Source organism: Anastrepha ludens, chromosome 5 (genome assembly GCF_028408465.1).
Source record: "Anastrepha ludens isolate Willacy chromosome 5, idAnaLude1.1, whole genome shotgun sequence".
Classification (NCBI taxonomy): Eukaryota; Metazoa; Arthropoda; class Insecta; order Diptera; family Tephritidae; genus Anastrepha; species Anastrepha ludens.
The window spans coordinates 73,995,197-74,017,711 of record NC_071501.1 but is presented as its reverse complement, the minus strand read 5'-3'; the positions used below and the strand labels follow the sequence as shown (position 1 = coordinate 74,017,711).

The window sequence follows — 22,515 nt, the reverse complement described above, 5'->3', positions numbered from 1 at the left end:
CAACATATGTTTCTTTATGCCAGGTGCTTCATCTATTCACCACTAGGCTATTCGAAGGGGTCTAATAATATTCAATATTGAATATTGTTGCTATTGTTTTTCGTATATCATGTCACGGAGTGAAATATATTCTGAGATTGTTTATGTTTTCTTAAAATAACTATTTTTTCTTTGTTTCCAAATAATTTTATTGAATTCAGAATAATATTTGCCAGTGCAAGAGATGATGGTGTCAATAATAGACACCGGTCGCATATTTTTATCCGACACTGTATATGTAAATTAGTATATATAGTATACATATTTTCCGTACCATTACAGGTTTGTATTTTTTAATTACTGGTTGCAGGTGCGACCTATCTATATTATTGTTAGTTTATCTATGATAGATATTTAAAAATGCGTGAAACTAGCATATGTACATATGTACAATAAATTTAATTAAAATCAAAAAATAAAATTTTTCTTTATTAAAAAAAGGATTTTTAACCCTCCTTTGGACACCTTTTTTAAAACCTTTGGTAGGGTACCCATATAAATATATTAGGCCGGGTCGATTTGTGGGGAGGCAAAAAAATCGCCCATTGCCCTATGAAAATCATATTCTAGGGATCAAAATAAGAAACTTTGCCGAATTCTGATGTCCCCCAATTTGGGTAGAACTTTTTAGTTTCTTTTCTCATGTAATGGCCAAAAATGGTGATATTTTGAAATGACTGTATGGAGAACCCCCCAGAGTTCCAGGAGGTGTGCCACTGGCATGGGTGGATCGGCCGCCCAAAGTTAGTGGAGGTCGGTCATACATTTGGACTCGATTGGAGCACTCTAAATTGGTCAAAGTGGGATTTTTCGTTCGACCCAAATTGGGGGACATCAGAATTCGTTTTAGAGGTATGGTTCCTTCGGCAGAGTTTCTTATTTTGATCCCTAGAATACGATTTTCACAGAGCAATGAGCGATTTTTATATATTATAAATATATTATACCTATATATACCGGCATATTGTAGCTCTGTATTAGGTGCTTCTTGCTTTTGACGCTCTTCAGCTTTCTCTCTGGCTATGCCAAATTCATATTAATTCTTAATTTATTAAATTTAATTTTACTTTCAGTCTGTTTTGTGTGATAGCATTTCAATATAACAAGCGCATTCTTGCAAAACATATTTATACACACACATACTTATATGTAAAAAAATGTCTTTGACTGCACAGAGCATTGCTAGATTGGTACTCAATATTGTACAACATTCACTTTCTAGTCTCTCTGTCATACACTTAATTGCCTCCTTCTTCTTTCTTCTGCCAAAATCTGCCTACTGCTGCAGATTCACTTTTCATTATTCGCTCAATCTACATTTGATTGTCTGGCGATTGCTCTTTTATTATTTTCACAAGCATTTCGCAGTGACAAAGTGGCTGCGTGTTATCTGTGTGTTTATGTATGTACATAGTAGATTTAACGGACTCCCAATAGTACTCGTACAACTACACAGCAAAGTTGTGCTGTTGGTAGATTTAAAAAATCAGCCAACAAAGCTTGCGTGCCTAGCCGAACAATACGATCGCTGAATGCATTTGTGGATGATAAAGTCTCTGCTGTTGTTGGTGGGGGTGATGCGATTTAAAGTAGTAATTGTTGGCGCGAGCCAGTTTGTTTGGCTATGAGCGTACGTTCACAATCTGTGCTCGACTATTCGACTTTAATTGACGGCAATTGTCGGTGGCATATGTGTAGCACGGAGCGCATGTGAGCGCAGGGATTACTGATAACATAGGTATACGACATGGCGCTTGATTTAATTGGCGGTAACTCTTTTGGTGCAAAATTGTATGCAGAGATACGCATGTAAGAAATTGCTTTAACGACTTAATTCCCATGAATTTTAATTTTTATGCGTGGAGCATATTGAGACATCATTGATTTAATGTACTTCAAATGGTTTCGAGTTTTTGATGTAGTTTTAAATTTTTAAAGTTAGGGCGCGTAGTTAAGTAATATGTTGAGCCTTTCTTACTTAAAACCGCCCTCGAACGGTAGATGCTCTTTTTTGAGAAGTATAAATGCACTTGAAGGTTTGCCATTCCCTGTCAAGGGGCGAGCTCTATTGAACAAACATTTTTCTATCATTTGGTATTTACGGTTCACCGTGGGATTCGAGTCCAAGACCAACCGAATGGTGGTCACGCACCTGGCTACAGCATCACAGCGCTACAGTTATTGATACAATATTCATTCTATTTGGTAACCTTAGCAATCAATCAATGACTTTCATAATCCATTGTATGTGATCACGCATTGTCATAATGAAATACGGCTTTTCAACTGTCAGTGAATGTTCTAGATAATTAAGGGAGTTTTTCAAATGGTACACCTTACAGTAGAAGCTTGTAAAATCGGGCATACGAATATATACTATAAACGAGTTCGAAGTATTACTCTCATAAATGTCTGATGTACGAATTTACCCTTCGAAAATACGAATTTAAAATGAGAAACCAACATTTCACGGCAACTAGTCTAGAAATCTAGGAAAAATTGTATTGTTAAAAATAAAATTATTAAAAAACAAAAAATATATTTAAACAATAAAAAAACAAATTTTTAAAAACAAAAAACAACAAATTTTTTAAAAACTAAAAGCACAATTTTCTTTATTTTTTAATAATAAAAGTTGTGAACTTATTAAACGGAATATATTCTAAATTCCATGTGACTATTCGTTTTTTCATATCTGAATATGAAAGAAATCGACTCATAAATATTAAAGAAAAAATCGGGAGTATCCGACTATTTCTATACATTGCGGACAATTTTTTGTGCAAGTATTGTATTTCTTCTGATATAACACATATACATATATGTATGTACACACATTAATTGTCTTACTTGCTTCATACACTTTGCTAAAATATTTGAGAAATAAAACTAGGATTCTCAAAAAACCAAACAAAATGAAAAAAAATCAGTTTTGCGAAAACTGAATGAGCTACTCCAGAAACTGCAGAAACAATTGAAATAATGTTTTAGGGTAAGTTGAAGTGTCTATATGGAGTAAATATTCATCCTGTGCAAGATGTCTAACTTTATGTCAAATAAGCCATTGAGGCGTATGGCGTACCCAACTTTTTAATACAGATAACCTGAAAGTTGCCATCACGGCCTAAAGTGACGATTCGGTATTTTTATACGAATTTTCAAAATTTATTCTTTATTTTCCGGAAAAAAATGTATGATAGTAATTTTTGCAAAATTGAAATACTTAAAATTGTAGGTCAGTTTAATACTTAGTTTAATAGTTTAATACTTAAATGAAATACTTAAAATTGTAGGTAAGTTTTGTAGTTTTTAAATTGCCAAACAGGTTTCAAATCGATTATATTTGAATCAGTAAATTAACTTTAAGTACATAATGGCCGCCGTGGCCGAATGGGTTGGTGCGTGACTACCATTCGGAATTCAGAGAGAGAACGTCAGTTAGAATCTCTGTGAAAGATCAAAAATTAAGAAAAAGTTTTTTCTAATAGCGGTCGCCCCTCGGCAGGCAATGGCAAACCTCCGAGGGTATTTCTGCCATGAAAAAGCTCCTCATAACAAAATATCTGCCGTTCGGAGTCGGCTTAAAACTGTAGGTCCCTCCATTTGTGAAATAACATTAAAAAAAACCGCACACCACAAATAGGAGAAGGAGCTCGGTCAAACACCCAAAAGGGGTGTACGCGCCAATTATATATATATACATAATGTTATGCAGAGTACAATCGGGTCCTGCATACTTTAAAGTTAATTGAAATTTTTAATGATGTCGTTTTTGAGTGCTAGGTAGTGACATATTTTCTGGTGCGCCTCTAGCAGGTACTTGAAAAACCATTTGTTTCTCGGTTGTAAGCAATGGCTTTATTATTATTATTAGGCTAATGCGTACTGCGCCCAAAAGAGCGGCTGCTGCTTTCCACGACAGTCGATTCTACGTTACTGGAACGAGCCGTGTTTATATCTGGCCAAGGACAGTGCATGTATGGGAAATGTTTATGCTACTCCAACAGCCCATATCTAGGAGCCAGTTTTGAAGGTGATAGAATTTTTTTCCAGGCCGTACATTAATAAGCAATTGAAAGTTCTGAATAGAATGGGTTAGAGTGATAATGTATGAACCATATAAAAATATAGGAGTGAGTCGAAAGTTCTCTAAAATGTTCTTCCAGACCCCCACTTTTTAGATCGGAGTTGTCTTTTAATCTTAAAACGCTCAAACGAGCTTCATTTTCAGTTAAAATTGGAGGCGGTGATGTGCATAAGAATACACCTAATGCGTCAGTTGGGCATATTCGACATAGACGAGGCAGTATCTACAATTTGCTGAGTTCATTTACCACCTTTCATTGCTTAACTTGTGGTGGCTCATGCTAGAGAAGTGTAAGTGACTATGGGTTTAACAACTGTGGTGAATATCCAGTAAGTCATTCTGGAGCTCAGTACCCATGTTTTTCCAAAAAAAAACTTGTGCAGGCAAATAATGCTTTGCGACTTCCTCAGAATGAGAGTTCCAGGTGCGCGTTTTATCAAGATTGATGCCAAGATAGTTTGCTTCTATGGAGAATTGAACGGTTCATTCATTTAGCACTGGATGTTTGAGGTTGATTTTCCCTTTCCTAGTGAGCGGCACTAACGCAGTTTTCGACGGGTTAATAAGAACATACATATTTTACTTAAAAAAAATCTGCTCTACCCTCTTCAATCGCACCACAATAGGAAAACCCCATATTTTTATCTAAAATTACTTAATTTCCCTGAAAAAATGTATGTAAAAACGTTGCACTTCTCCGATGAATATTTTATGAATAGCCGATCACGGACCGATAGCGCATAGTGGGGAGACGTCAATTGAAATACACAAATTTAATCGAAATGGAATTTGCAGGCGAAACGATGAAGCAACTAATGATGAGCAGTCACTACAAACGGTGGATAGAAGAAATATTAGATGCTCTAGGCATTTATTTCGAAAATAAATGACCATGATTCCTAAACCTGGTGCGGGTGTCAAGCCTTTGCATGTTAATTTCCCAGAAAACATTACCATTGAACAAAAATGTCAGAAACACGTGTTTGCTTGTAGAGCTGGCTTGACAGGTCTCACTATTGAAAGATGTGTAAATTCAAATGCCACACGTCGTATATATGTAAATACCTCTTTGCATACATTATTTTGACGTAAATGCAAAAAGCGTTATGCAAGATTTTCAGTCACTGGGAAATATTTGGATATGATTGCCTTCACTGCGCCTCAATGGTTTTCGAATTGTGTGCATATATTTATGAAAATTACGTGCATGACTTTGAACTTGGCAATATGTGTTGAACTTTTCTGCATTCTATGTGCAAAGTTATAGTATTTTTATTGATTTAGAAACGAGCAAAACAAAAATAAGCAAATGCCCCGCAGTTCATTCAAAATAAAACCAAATTTTACATTTTAATTTTTATTTTTAATCAACTTGCACTAATATAATAATTGGCAATTTGCCATCAAACGCAACATCTTCAGATGTTTCAATGGACGAAATTTGTTTTGGAAAATAATGCAATATTTTTGCTAATAGGTGTAGAAAGATTTTATGGTTAAACGGTGAATTTTCGAAATGCCGCGACGTCATAATGCGAAAACTAAAATAAAGAAAGCCGATTTAATGTTTTTACAGCAAAATATTATTTCTATCTTCTTAGATTTTGCCATCAGTTTGATGAACGATATTATTATTATATGTGCAAGTATATACACATACATTTACATTAGTATGTCCAAAAAACAACAGACTTTCCCCCCGACGGACAAGGGGAAATCTCCGAGTGCATTTTTGCCATGAAAAGCTCCTCATAAAAACTATATGCTGTTCCTAGTCGGCATAAAACTGTGCGTCTTTCCATTTGTGGAGCAATATCAAGACGCACGCCACAAATAGGAGGAGGAGCTCGGCCAAACACCCAACAAGGGTGTACCAATTATAAACACAGTGACTCACAGCTTATTTGATGCTGGTAATTCTTTTTTAGAAAAAATAAAATGACTCGATGTTTATTAGATTTAATAAAAAAATGTATACGACTTGTAATGAGATATGTACATATGCTCTGTTTACCACTGCAGAACAATAACAAAAACAAAGCTTGCTGAAAAAATATACAGTTTTCTTATCAAAATATGCTCACGGCTTAAATGATGCAGTGCATTTTATTTTATTTTCTCTGAGAATGTAATAACGGTGAAATGTATTTTTTTCGGTTTAGTTTAACGTCTTAAGACATTCTCAAAAAGATTTTTATAAAGAAAAGTTGCAAAAATTTAAATTTTTTTAAAATGGGAAAACGGGCCTTCCTTGAAAAAAGGGAAGACGTAATTCGTCATTAAAGAGGGCAAAAGCCAACGAAAAATTGCAGAAATTGTTGCTATTAGTACCTCAACTGTCCAGCTCATCATAGAAAGGTTTCGCCACGAAAACAGGATAGAAGATAAGGGTAGATCTGCGACAAATAAAATATTTAATGATGCAGATAAGAGGTGGATTGTTCGCGAAGTTAAAGAAAAACCCCATTTAAGCGCTCCAAAATAACGAACGAAGTCGAAAAATACTTAGGCAAGATCTGTAACCCTGTTCGTAGAGTTCTGCGCGAAGAAAATTTTCATGGAAGGACTGCCCGAAATAAGCCGTTGATTAATGCTCGTAATGGAAAACAAAGTATGGAGTTTTGCAGACAAAATTTGAACAGTTAAACATAGTTAAACAGCAAAACTTGTAAAATTTATGAATTCACGATTAAAAGCTATTCTGAATCAAAAGGGATACGCCACTAAGAATTAGCCGTTATTGTGAAATCGAAATATTAATATGTTTATGTTTTTTGAATACTTTTAATTTAGTGCATCATTTAAGCTGTGACCTCAAAACTGTAACTGAATTATTTTAATTTGCCATATCTTTCTTATGATGAAACATTTTTTGTTCTTAAATAAAACATGTTATTTAACATACAAAAAAAAAATACAAAAAAGATTTTTTTTCTGTAATGGAAATACCATAAAATATATTTGATATTTTAATAATTTTTTTTTTGGCTGCGTCAAATAAACTGTATATAAAATGGCGCGATTGAACATCTACATATGTAAATAAAAACCCAGCCGAGACCACATGGTGAAGAATAAGGACTCCCTATACAATACGTTCACCCTCTTAGGGGGGCGCCGAAAAGGGATCACATACGCCGGAGAAAATGACCTTCGTATATATGGAAAAACACGGCCATAGAACGGATTCCTCTATTCGCCTACGATATTTTAAAAAGTACTTCTTAAATCATTCCGAAAATAACAAAGTGTTTTGGAATTATTTGATTTATTTGTAATTAATAAGCGAATGCGAAAAAAATAAACATAAAAAAGATAACAAAGAGGCCCAGCATGATTCATAAACGCTCCCATATTGTGCTTTTGAATGTTCGCTTTTCACTCTCCCTTCGGAGAGCTTCACCCATTTAACTGGCTAGGAAGGTATGTATGCACTAGCTTTTTACAGTTAAACCTGCTTTTATGCACTCTTTTTGTATTCGGGTTTTATGCGTTTTCTTTTATAACATCCTTCTTTTATGCGGTACGTGAATATCGAAACCTTAAGTGAATTTGAACGAAGTTGGCATCGCTTTTACTTGTATTGATTATACCTCATAAAACTTGTACAACTCCCTATTTTCAATGCTGCCAAATCTCTCTTCTGATATTAGACAAGTTTCATTAGACCGCGTTCATACAGAACAAATTTTGTTGCTTCAACTTTGCGCATTCTTTTTGGTGTTGCCCTTCGTGTTCACGGCAGCTCCGTTGCTTGCAATTGTTTTTTAGTTTAAAGTCAACAACAACATTGAGAAGAAGGAGAACACAAAATTGAGTTGATTCAGCAAAAAAAAAAATTCCCTGTAAGAACATGGCCTTATTAATACTCATAAAGTGCTTCCAAATAATTGTAATTTTTAGCAGCTCCGTTCCGGTGATGCCAACATGTGCTTATTTATGTCAGTTGCTTCAGTTGCTTGGCTAATCGAATACGCCTTAAATTATCAGCCCTCGAAGTGCGTTTATAAATATCCATCGACAATAAAGGTTGGATTGATATTACAGGGTCCGGCACTTGAAGTGTAACCAATTAAAAAGGCCATAAATTTAGTTTGGAAAATTACTTTTATTCAATTCGAAGTAAAAAATGTGTGAAAATAATGCAAAATTAAGAATCTGTTTACTTTTGCTCGATATGACCACCTTTTTTTGCCTTGTCTATCACCTTGAGACGGTCCAGAAACGAATCGAACTGAGCGCCCATCTGCGGTTACGGCGGCCCAAACCATTAACTGTAGCGGTTGCTGCCTCCTAGTGGCCAATCGATGACTCAAATTATCGTATGAACGGTCGGCCAAATAAACCCTATCGTTTTGGGAGTTTACGAACTGCTCAATTTGAAAAATTTTCTCGTCAGAAAACACAATGTTCGGAAATTCACCGCTTTCGGCCAAGCAAAGCAACTCCTTCGCTCTCTCAAGTCTGACTTGTTGGTGATTTTGTGTGAGATCATGCGCCTTTTGGCCCTTGTAAGGCTTGACTTTGAGATCAGTTTTCAGTACGTGGTGGATGCTAAGGTCAGATATTTTCAGTTTTTTTTGCCATTTGATTGGCACTTCGTCGGGGATCTCGCTCAAGTCACTTCTTCACTTTTTGAACCATTTCACGTGACGTTGCAGTCTTTTGATGACCACCTCCATGACGTTTCCCGATGCTACCAGTATCATGGTAACGAGTAATGGTGCGATAAACAAAAACTTTATTTACTTTAAGGTGCTCGAATTCACGAACAATCGCTAGTTCCGATTTCCCAGCCAAACATAATGCAATCACACTATTACGTTTGAAATCCATTACTGATTTTCTTTATTCGCGTTTACTCCCGGCAAAATGAGAAAGACGATTACATTGGAAACTAGAACTGAAGTACTAACTAGCAGATGGTGAAGGACCAAGAGCTCTTGGTAAGGAATATATCACTCATTTACTTCAATAGTGACATAATCCAAAAAAATCTTGTAGATAAGTATTCAGAAAATACATACTATAAGCCTTAATTTTATGCTACATACATACATACATACATACATTTGTATGTACAAAATTCGACCATCGTCGGAAAATTTTATCACCGTTTATGTTTTTGGAAAGCTTTTCTCGCTATTCTCAGCGGTACGCACAAAAACAGGTTTGACTGTATTTTTATTACCGTTATAAAAGTTACCAAACTTAAGTCAATATTCTCTACCGCAGGCAAACTATTTAAATGTGTACATGAAATACAAGCGCATACATATATGTATGTATGTATACACAAATTGTTAAAGTATACAGTTCAGTGAGCCTTCAGACTTACTCAGTGTAATTCTCATAATTTGTATAATAAATACAAAAATTATGCTCATACAAGGCAAGCAAACAACTTCAACGAAAATACCTACATACATATTTATATAAACATGTAAGTCAACTTCAACCTTAGTGCCTTATCTAATCACAAAAAGCGACATTCACACATATACATACATATGTATATTTACCAGCATTTGGCCTTGAAATAACAAATCTTGATCGCATGGCGTCATAAAAAATAGAACGATTTCTTTTCTTGTTTTCTTGTACACAATTGCTTGGAATACTTGTATGGGTCTCTCACAAGACGCACCTAGATGTTGTTTTAAAAGAAATCATTTACAAATTTATATTCTTTCTGGTTTCGCTATTTTTATTCAAATACCGCACTCAACATTCATATATGAAAAATTACATCATTTGAATGTCCATTATGAGCGCGTCTACCCGTAAAATCCGCCGAACGAACTAATTATTGAGAACGTCGCGATGTCAATGTTGAAGGTTTTTCAACAATACTTGGCAGGGCATCAGCAATTTCCTCCACAGGAACGTCCAACTGTTGTTCTGCCAGTCCTTTTTCTATACTCGAAAGAACCAGTACTTCAAAATTTTCCACCAATCTCTGAATCGTCCGTGAACTCGCACGATTATTTCGCCCAAAACAATCACAAATTTTACGATGTGTTTTGTTTAAAATCGACCATTTTCATAATAACTTTCAGTAATTTTAACGCATTTATCTATCGTGTAAAATTGTGCAACTGTCTACTTGGCAAATGCCAAAAAGTACATACAAGGTGAAGTCCAAAATAAAAAAGACTAGCGTCATAAAAATGTTTTTTGATAGTGCCATCTTTTTAATGAGTTAGTGCGTTGGAAGTTACACGCGTTGTAAATTTTTATTACTATTTTTAAAATCCTATTTGAATACCCAATAGAAAAATATTAAAATAAATTTTGAATTTGAAGCTGCATGCCAATTATGTATGTCCGAGTTTTTTATTGAGCCACTGTATGGACATATTCAAAGTTAATTGTATTTATCGTTAATGGTTCTTTCTTTAAAGGTTTTAATTTGTATGTATGTACATACATATGTATATAGATATCTATTATACATATATGTATACTTAATATTTACCCTTTCACCAAAACTATTGCTTTGCCAACGGAACAAGGATCTACATATTCACATACATGAAAGTACATATGTTTGTAGGTATGTGACGAATTGTGTAATTTATCATTACTTTTAATGCGTGAATCACATTTTTTCAAAGTAAGTAAAAGTTTTGATATAAGCACATGCATACATATAACATCAATCAAGCTCTTACAAAAAATGTATATATCTACATGCATGTGCATGTGTGCATACATGGGCACATGAATACCAGAAAAGCGTTCAGCCAGGCATTTAACTGATAACTAAATTACAAATATGTAAATATATCCATACATATATACATACATACAATATAGGGCCCGACATCCCCAGACATTATAAGAAAAGCATTGCAAACATACATACATACATATGTATGTACACTTTACACGATTACAAAATAGGCGATAACAGTGATTGACAAACATAAATTTGATTAATTTATTACAAAAATATACATAGTAAGAAAATCACACTGTTATACGATATTTGGGTGCATGTTTGATTTTTGACAAGTTTTTTTTGCTGACGCCACCAGCGTTGAAGAAAAAGCTTGAAACTTAGATTGTAGATATGTGGAGAATGAAATACGCTTTTATAAAAAAAAAAGAATATTAAAATTGAATAAGAAACAAATAAATTTTTAAAACTTGCCAATAAGTCCTTGTGTTAAAGTTATTTAATGTACTTTATATAAATTTGGAATTATTTTTTATTTTGCGCAAATGGTTTCTAAAACTCAACTTCGATTATTTCTGTGATTTCATCGGCATTATCAACATTTTCGACATTTTCTTTAGCATCAGCGGCCTGGCTGGCATTTTCGCCTTTATCAATGAAAAACTGGAAGATTTGCCGAATTTTCTCTTTATTGACTTCCATTTTTAACACCCTGGCACTCCCAAGAGAATGGAACAAACAGAAAACAGCACACGAATTTTTTTAGTCTGAAATTTTAAATTGTTTGATCGATACATTACGAGACATCGATCCTACAGCCATCTACCGAGAAAATATGTATTTCTTTTTCCCCAAACTAATATTTTTATAAAAAAAAAGCTTAAAATTAAATAGAAATTAATAAACGTTTAAAGCTTCCCAATAAGTTCCTGTGTTATAGTTATTTGCCGTATATGCATATGCTTGCATTTAAATCCACGTGTTGCGTTCGAACGCGGTCGTTGCCTGTACAGCAAGCAGACTGGCGCACGCTCACCATAAATAAATTCTAAAGAAAATAACACAAATAGGCTTCTGCGTAAAAAGTAATTAATTTCTGGAGTAAAAAAACAATCAAATTTTTAAAGATTTTTCGTTATATGGAGAGAGACTTTAGCACTAGATTTTCCACACCAGTCAAAATGACTGCTCTGGCAATATAAACTCAAAATTGTTTTTGTAGCTATAATTAAAGAATCAGTTTTATGAACTATATATGTATGATTTTATATATATTCGTAACAAATGCATATATTTTTCGTTATTGAAATTTATACCAGTGCTAGTCAAAATTACTGGTGCAAGTTTCTATATGATGAAATTTGGGGGCAGCTACAACAATTGACAAACCCTGAAACATTTTTTCGGAGCAAAATGGAACAAAACATATGATTCCGGGAAAACCATGATTATTATGCAGGACGTGTACTGGCCCTTGAACACTTGGCTATCTGTAAGAGCGAACTCGATGCAATATGTTTATATGCAGAAAAACTGTTTGTAAAAAAGTGTACCCAGAGCAAAATTCACGCAAGTGAATATTGTGACTTATGTACTACAAACAATCAATTGTGATTAATTCATAATGTCTATAGATCTATTTATGTATTACAATGAATATTATTCAATTTATTCTGTTGCTCTTAAAGGCAAAAAAAGACTGGAAACGTAACTAAGCACTTTTTCTAAAGATCAGTCATTTCGACCGGTCTTGGTAAAAGTAGGTATACTCGTATTTAAACAGCAGGTAAATCTAGTGTTTAGGACATTAGCGGGAAATCTATTGCTATTGCGCTGATGCACTGTGGGCCAGAAGACCAAAAAATTTGGCCAAAAGTCATTGAAAGATTTTTCAAAATGCAATATAGTATCATCATATAGATAAGTGAAAGTAGTTATTTTGTAAATGTTATAAGTTTTAATGAAATATATAAGCTTGTATAATAAGTTAATATAAGTGTAAGGCTTAAATGATCACCATACAGCTATTGTTCTAAACTGTCACTGTTTTACTGAAATGTAGTATTTGTCATTAATTATATTGCATTTTCTCATTAGTTGCAATCATGTAGTATGTGAAAATAGTCAATAGCTGAAAGAATAAATCTGATGTTAGAAATATTGAGAATAATTGTGAAAAATTTTGTTGTTTTTTTTACTACTTGTTAATACGCCGATTGAGCCTTGCGCAAAACTCCAGAAGCTATTAACAATTTCTTTACATTAACGTCCTCAGTAGTTCATGTGTAACAAGCTAAAGGTGCGGTTTGCTGCGGTTTTTCATTTTCTTTTAAAAAAAAATGAAGTTTTACTGATCTATGCGCGAGTTGACTGTATATGAATCATTTGTCAATAGGGTGTAAAAAGTTAACCAAGTATTAAGGGTCACACAATTTTAACTTATTTAATTCATAATGACTTCATTGAAGAAAAAAGAGGCTCTTCAAATTATGTTAGGTAATAATGACATGAATATAACCGTTGATTCAATTTTAACTAAAATTGGTATCAATAAATCAGATGTAGCTTGTAAAGGATTGGAACGCTTGAAAAATGCTTTAAATAGTTTAAAGTCAAAAAGAAATGCAAAATATCAGCATTGCAGTAGGAAAATAGCTGTCTTTGAGTCACAAAATTCAGAGTGGTTAGATTCTGAATTTACTATTCCTGACTTAGACCTCACAGCTAAAATAAGTAAGACTGAAATACTTAAAAGAGGTCGTCCATCGCTCGATTTTGCAGAAAAATCTACTAGCTCGAAAAGACGAGAAGTGTCTAAAATCAGTGAAGAGCATGATAATGATCGTCAAAAACTATTAATGGCTACTAGTCATGCGGCACGAGTTTCAGGGGAAGCAGATTTGCGATCGGTACTTAACGAACTTTCAAAAAGCGAGGAACAGGCTAAGAAAATTAGAAAAATAATGACAACACCTTTTCCTACAATAGAAAAGAAAAGCCCAGAAGTGGCTTTAGCATTTCTTTTCGATAATTCTATGTCTAAACAAGTCTATCAGAATATGCGATTAGTGACCAAATCTAGTGGAGCAGACATTTGGCCTGCGTATAATGCGATTAGAGAGGCCAAAGAAAAGTTAAGACCGTCGAAAGAGTCAATTAAAATTTCTGAAACGTTAGCTGAAGTATCACTTCAAGAACTTTTAAACCACACGGTGAATAGAATAATAGAACTACAAAGAGAAGTTTTACACTGTCTTATTCAAAAAACTAAAATTACTGAGCTCAAAACTGTTCTGATGTGTTCTTGGGGATTTGATGGGAGTAGTGGGCATTCGCCTTACAAACAAGGTTATGATAGTGACAATGAGAAACAGACTCCTACAGATGAAAATCTGTTCGTTACTACACTTATCCCCTTAAGGTTATCAAGAGAAGTGGATGTAATTTTGTGAAATAATGTTACATCTCAATCTCCAAGATTTTGTCGCCCTATTCAAATTCGATACGCAAAGGAATCAACAGAAGTAATTCTTGCCCAAAAGAAGGCCATCGAAGAACAAATTCTGAAATTACAAGCCTTTGAAATTTTGATTGAAGGCTGTCGTCTTAAAGTACAATATACATTATTAATGACTTTAATTGACGGTAAGGTATTAAATACGATCACCAACACGCCATCAATGAAAACTTGTGCTATCTGTCATGCTGTTCCTAAACAATTTAAAGATCTATCTAATATAAAGAGTGTGAAATTTATGCCTCATGAGGAGTCACTGTTACATGGAATCAGCCCTTTGCATGCCTGGATAAGAATTTTCGAATTTTGCTTACATGTTTCTTATTGGTTATCAAAAGATGGGATGGCAGAGGCGCTAAGAATAAAGAACAGGTAGCATTAAGAAAACAAGAGGTGCAATCAATTCTGTGGGAAAAAATGGGACTCAGAGTGGATAAGCCAAAGCCTGGAGGAAGTGGTACCAGCAATGATGGAAACACAGCTCGCAGGGCATTTAAAGATAGTAAACTTTTGTCTGATTGCCTTGGTCTTAATCACGAATTGCTTCAACGTTTTAAGGTAATTTTAATTAGCCTCTCTTGTCATCTTCCTCTCGATTCAAGTCGATTTGAAGAATTTTGCACCTCTACTGCAAAACTGTATGTCTCGCTCCATTCGTGGTACCCTATGTCTCAAACGGTTCACAAAATTCTTATTCATAGCGGAGAAATAATAAAAAACAGCATCTTACCGGTAGGTATGCTCGGAGAAGAAGCATCTGAAGCGAGAAATAAGGACTACAAAAAATTTAGACTCCAGCATAGTATAAAGCATAGTAGGATGGCAAATTTGGAAGACTTGTTTTGTAGAGCTATGGACACCTCTGATCCTCTTTTATCGAGTTTACGTTTAAAAGAACACCTTCAACAAAAAGTTCAATTATCTCTTCCTAAAGAAGTGCAACTTTTATTGAAAGAGGTTGAAGTAGATTCTAATCAATCAGGAAGTACCAATTACGTACAGGTAAGTGAAGAACTAGACGAATATGAAATTGAGGAAATTGATTTTACAGAAAAAATCTTATATTTAGATGACATAGAATTATCCGAGGAAGAAGACGCACAATCTGATGTAAATGACGATATTTGACCTCGTAGAGCAAGCAATTAGTATTTACCTATTTTTAAAAAAATTTATAAAAAAAATATAAACCAATAAAATAATATTTAAAAACTTAAAAAAAATTTAAAACAACAAAAAATTAAAAAAAAGAAGGAGTCTGAAGTCGCACTGTAACCTCCTCGTGGTAGATTCCGGAAACTACAACTTATTATATAGGCTAACTGCAGGCGTGTCTCTTTATCTGACACATTGGATCCACCATTTTCAATTGATTAAATCTAATTGCAGATTTGTCAACAGCGATACAAAAAAGCCCGAGTAACAAGTTTCAAATTAATCAGATAAAATTTAAAAAAAAGGTCCGCATAAGGGATTCGACATTTTTAATTTCTAAAATCTGGCAGCAGATTCGTAATCAGCGCCCCCAAAAACCCCTAAATACTAAGTTTGGTAAAAAATAATTAATTTTAAAAAATTTATGTCCGCCATATTGGATCCGCCATTTTGAATTGTTGAAATCTGACTTCATATTCGTAATCAGAGAGCATCAAAACCCCTAAATACCAAATTTGGTGAAAAAAATCCAATCTTTTAAATTTCAGGTCCGCCATATTGGATCCGCCATTTTGAATTGTTGAAATCTGACTTCATATTCGTAATCAGAGACCCCAAAACCTGTACATAGCGGTATTAAAAGTTATAAATTGTTGGTGTTTTGGGAATTATGAATTTTGGCCACTTATAAGGGTCTCCTGGCCCACTGTGTGATGTGTAAATATTATCTTCACCACGGAACCGTTGTATGCTTGGCTTGATAGACGCGTACCAAAATACTATTGACGAACACTTTGACTGACCTGTTGAGCTTTACACTCCTCTGGCCAAGATGCATATTTATGTATACATATGTGTACATATGTATGTGTGTATATGTTTACCCACATTTGTATACAGAAGCAACTAAAACAAATTTCAAGGTATCACCGGCCTACGGAAACGCTAACCATTCATTTGTATGCCAAGTTTGCAGCACTCTGTCCCTTCAGCCGATTGAATCAAAATTATACTTTTTATAAGCCCAACCGGCTTTTGGCGAAATTGAACATTTCTGATAGAGTAAAAATGTTATTAATACAGGTATGTAGTTTTATAATTCCAATTTAATATCCAAAGTAATTTATTACTACGGAAACCAACTAATAGTAGCATCAAAAAATTGATTTTGAGTTAGCCACTTGTTAAACTTTACTTAAGTACCTATATATATTTGTGTTTATAATTTGATTTGAGTATTTCGTCAAGCTCTTCCTCCAATTTGCGGAGTACGTTTTGTTGTTCTTCCACAAATGGAGAAACCGACAGTTTTGCGCCGCCTCCGAACAGCCGATGGTTTTATATAAGGAGTTTTTTTCATGGCAGAAATCCACCCGGAGGTTTGTCATTACTTGCGGAGTGGCGATCGATATTAGAAGAAAATTTTTCTATCAATTGGTAATTCGGGCACTACCGAATGGTAGTCACACACCAACCCATTTGGCTACGGCGACCGCTTGAGTACTATATAGTTAATGCAAAAATTAGTAGTTTTATTCTCATGCGAATAACCTCAATATCGGGTGTTTTTTAGCTGCATCAGAACTATCGATATCGCCAACTATGGTTTGACAACTGAGAATGGCAACTGTGTTGAGATTTCTAGTCAGTAAGGGTTGGCAAGCCATCATGAATCGTTTAATGTCAGAACAAGCTTCCAAATTGTGGAAATATTCTTTGAAAGAAAATAAACCTGTTCGTGAAGTTCATAGAGCGAAGTGTTGAAGAATACACCTAAATATCTATTCGTCGTCGTCCTCAACTTGTTGGTTTTTGTTCTTCGACTACGTGGAAATTTTTACGTAACGACCTTGGCTTATGGGCCTATAAGAAACAACTCGTGAAAGAATAGAAAGCAAATGACCATCATTTGCGTCGCATTTTTGCTGATTGGGCTCATTTACATTTATTATTTAGATTTATTAGAAAGAGTAGTCAAATATTAGACTGATCGAATTCAAAAAATTAACTATTTTATATTATCATTTTAAGTTCTCAAGCTCTTAAAAACACCCGTTATTTATTGGAGAACCTTTTTATATCTCAATTTTTTTCAAATGCTTAAAGAATTAAGTACAAAAACAAAATCGTTTTCTTACATATTTTTTACCATCGAGAGTTTTTTAAATCGAGAGTTTTAAAAAAGAGAGTTAAAAAACATGTTTTTTTTTTGGTAATTTGTAAATATAAAAAAAAAATTATTGAAAAACTTATTATGATCCATGCTTTCGACCTTTAATTCAAAGCATCTCTTGTTATGATCAGTTAACGGATTCTCCAAACATTACAACTTTTTATGATCTATATTTCTGATCTATGTTTTTCTAGCGATGTCTCGAAAACTATACGACAGAAAAAAAACGATGTGAATTTTCGGACTCAGCTACTGATTTTCCATAGAAATTATATGATCCGGTTCTTGGGTTTTTTGGCAGTAAACTAGTGTAATCTCAAGTTTCCAACACATACCCGTTCTTGATTAGCAAATACCTCAAAAGGGTCTGAAACCTATTACTAATAATAGACCAATTCAAGAAATTTCATTCAGAATTAAAAAGGGAAATTAATTGAGCAATTTATAGCAGTCATTTTTTCACAGTTCAGTAGTCAGACTTGTACGGAACTAATTTACTGTGTGCGCCATATAATATGGGATAATGGAATCACATTGCTCGTAAAAGCTTTTTTTATTACGTATAACACGGATTATTTCACTATCGCGCCAACTGTAACTGAGTCACATGTTTGCATATGGAATGTATAGATAAAGCATTGAGCAAGTAATAAGTAATTTTAACCTATTACTTCCAAATGGGTATTTAACTACCCATGAAACAAAAGACAATATCCCGGAAATGTTTCTTACACAGCCAGCAACTTCCATCACTTAAAATGACTTTTCTTTTTAATTATATTAGTAAAAAAAGTTATTCAAAAACTAAATTGGCTGATTGCTTAAGAAAATGGATTATCATTTGATTAATCTCCTTAGATCTTTAGGATAATCTACTTACATATTTTGAGTAAAAAAAATTTTTTTTGAATATCGTCGCCTAATTCTTCTGCACCTTTGCATTGGCCAAGATGGGGGTTTTGGTGCTTTTCCACCCTCCCTACAGCCCAGACCTGTCCCCTCCGGACTTCTTGTTCCCGCGCCTGAAAAGAAAGCTGAAGGGGAGGCGTTTCGACTCCATCGAGGCGATCCAAAAAACTGTGACAGCCGAATTGGACGCGATTCCGGCGGATGAGTTTAAAAAATGTTTCCTGCAGTGGAAGGACCGCTACCAGCGGTGTATTGACGCTCAAGGGTCCTATTTTGCAGAATATTAGTTATATAAGCCAAAAGGTTTAATAAAACTGCTTAAAAAAATAAGGCTCATTACTTTTCAATCAAACCCTGTATATTTTTCTAAACTTCACTTAAATTCACAAAATATACACTCACACGCGTCTTTTTACTTATTTTTATATTTGTATTCAAAATATTTGAATGAAAATTAAATGCAAATGCATTTACCCATATACTTTCCATTTTTAAACGCGAGTAAGAATTAATTGGAATTGACAGTTAGTGTTGCCGGATACTTGCAAATGAAAATAAAAATATGAACAAAAATGAAGTGTTTTAATTCAGTGTTGATGATGGGGATGGGGCTTATTGTGCCTCCTTACTACACACACGCATGTGACGTTTTACTTTTGGGTTCATTGTTTTGAACGTGGAAAGGAGTTTTATGCAAAAATACTGTGTATGGCATAGCCGGAGTTGGACTTATGAGGGTTATTTTTTTGACGCGTGGCCGAAGGCCACCCACGCGTAAAAAAGTTCTAGCAAAAATACAAATACAAATTACAAAAACCCTTCTGGTCGTAAAATCAATTGTATATGTTTATAGTTTCAGAAATTCTTCTCAATTCTAAATTAAAGAAAAAAATATTGCAGATTTACAAACTGAACGTCTTTGCATGCAAACTTGGTTCTTATTTCAGGTGTCTGGCAACACCAACTTTTCGCTAAATTACACAAATTTAACAATAAATTACTTAAAAACTAAAAGCCTCCGGAGTATACGGTTTTCAGTTTTAAGATGGAGATGCACCCCCTATCCCCCCTAACAACCTTTTTTTCAAAGCATGTTACATTATACTAAATTTTTCCCGATACCATCAACATCATGTGGCGGTGTAATAAAAACATTTACTTTGTCTGGGTATTGAGCTCCAACTATTAACTTCTGCTTCCAGCTCCTCACAAGTCATAAATTTTCTTTGCTTTTCTTTTCTAACAATTACTGAGTTGGTAAATTTGTAATAAAATAAAAGCACACATTATAGCATAACATTATTTTTTTTCATTTCGTAAAACAGTTGATTTGAAGTGTTCCTTAATGGTGATAAAAAAATTTACCGTTGACAACAAATTTCACATTCACTAAAAACCCAGCTTAGCCTATTGCATATTTAAATACCCGGTGCAAATACCAGGTGAGACAATAGTTACAAATATGAAATTTCAGAAGCAACTTGTCTGTAAATTAAAAAATAAAATAATAGTACGGCGGAATCGAGTGCAGCCAGTAATGGGTTAAAGTGAGTTCTTCTTCTTTTTACTTTAAAACTAATCTAAGCGATATTCAAGGTGGCCATATTAAGACTTCCAGACCAAACCATACGTATGTATATTAAATTGCAGATGCACAGATAAATAACAAATGTCTTCAAAAGAGGCACAACTCGAGATTTCTTATTTTTCAGTTAACCTATGGAATTGCTCGTAGTTAGTCTGTTTACTAATACGCCAAATTATACCTCATATTTGTTAGGGTAAATTGAACGATGAGCTGTATGAGCTTTACGGCGACATAGACATAGCGCAGCGAATAAAGATCCAGCGGCTTCGTTGGCTGGGTCATGTCGTCCGAATGGATACAAACGCTCCGGCTTTGAAAGTATTCGATGCGGTACCAGCTGGTGGTAGCAGAGGAAGAGGAAGGCCTCCTCTGCGTTGGAAAGATCAGGTGGAGAAGGACTTGGCTTCACTTGGTGTGTCCAACTGGCGCCGGTTAGCACGAGAAAGAAACGACTGGCGCGCTTTGTTAAGCTCGGCCAAAATCGCGTAAGCGGTTATCGCGCCAATTAAGAAGAAGAAATTGTGGAAAAAACAGTTAGTTTTAATTTGTAGTTACTGCGCGGCGATAGGCCAACATTTCATATTTTAAGCTGTGTTGTAATATTCAAACCAGTTATTGAAAAGAGATATGTTTCGACTATTTCTTTTTTTTTAATTGTTCTTCACCGTATCATCAAAGGTGGCATAACTAAATAAAATTCATTAAAAAAAAGCGCGAAAATTTTATCAAAAGAGATATAATTCAAAATCAAAAAAATCACTTTTTCGAAGAGTCTTTAAAAACAGTTCTACTAATATAATTTTTTAAAGATGTTCTCTGCCCAATAAACAACGTTTCATTTTTTTTTTTTAATATTTTATAAGCCAAAAACAGTTTTTTGGGTTTTCTGAAAAATTTTGAGTTGTGCTACGGCTTGACTTTAGTATGCGATATGTATAGGGTTATTCAATAGGTGCGCTTCAACTTTTTTCCGATAGGGAGGGCGAACGACGCAATATTTTTTATTTTTCGCTTGTCATTTGTAAACTTCATTAGTATACATTTCATCTTGGAGCAACGATTTGAGAGCTCAGAGTCAATACTGAATGCGAAATTGCTGGAATTTCGGCCGATTTATGCAAAAGAGTGGTCGAAAATTGGGTTCAACGATTGGACTTCGTAAAACGTGCACGCGGTGGTCATGCAAAAGAAATCGAATTTCATACTTAAATGTATATGTTCAAACTCGATAATAAAAAAAAAATTAGTTAAAAAAGTCAAACCGTTTGTGTTTTATTCAAAAAAGTACAAAAGTTGAAGCGCTCTTACTGAAAAACCCTATATGTGTGCATGTCTGATATTCTTCTTGTTAGCTTCACAATCCGTGGTGGACCATAACTTCAAAGTGTCTCGAAGGGAAAGAATGTGCAACGTGATGGCAGATCGAAAGAAATGAAGCCTTTCACCTCTTTTTTCCAATCCCCTTTCATCGCCTTCACGTGGTGACACTGTTAACCTAGTGCGGAAAGCAAGTAGGTTCTTTTTACAAGAAAGGACAAACCTTGGTGGATGCCCTAGAAACGAAAGACGTAAGGTGAGCACCCCCGAAAGGGGAATGGCCTTTAGGCTGACAACCTAATGTCAGTATAAAAAGAAACTTGCCTCGACACATCAACAACAGCATCTGACATTGTGCTATCTCTAAATAAGCTAAGATTAACTACCATACGGGCAATATTTTAAACGCATACAGAGCTAGAAGTCCAGTGCAGGAATTCTCGAGCGACACTGACAATAAAAAGAGTCGGCTTATTTGGAAGCAAAATAACAGGTCTACAAAATTCACTTTTTTTTTATAAATTAATGTTATTCGATTCTGTTGTCCAAATTATACATCACATGATGGTTTCAACACGTTTTTTGAAGTTTTCAATGACACTTTTCTCAAAAACTTTGCTCTAATTCTCAAAAACTCCGCTCTTTCTAGTAAGAATTAGCGGCTTCACAAAAATGTATGAACCACATGTATTTACAATTACATATGCATGTATATATGTACGTAGATATACATATTTCATATCAATAACAATTTTTTGTATTTATTTTTGTTGCCTTCAGAGTCCTTTGATTCACGTTTCATTTATTTTTAAACCATTTACCCAATTTGAAGAATAGTAATGCTAGTGACTCCTATCACACGTTGTTTTGAAATTTCATACATATGTCATTTCAGAGTACATATACATAAATACATGTGTACATGCATAGAAATACACCGAGTGGTGACCACTATTAAACAAATGTATTCTATCCATGTTTGGATTTTCGTGCCCACAATGGATTTCAAACCTGGGCCCACAAATCTATTCGACTACGACGGCCGATA

General features: G+C 34.4%; 1 protein-coding gene across 10 annotated transcripts in view; it reads right to left on the bottom strand.

Moving 5' to 3' along the window:
* Positions 1–22,515, bottom strand: part of LOC128864276 (sodium/hydrogen exchanger 3) — a 170,668-nt gene that overhangs the window by 147,085 nt on the left and 1,068 nt on the right. The gene's annotated exons all lie outside the window — the stretch shown is intronic.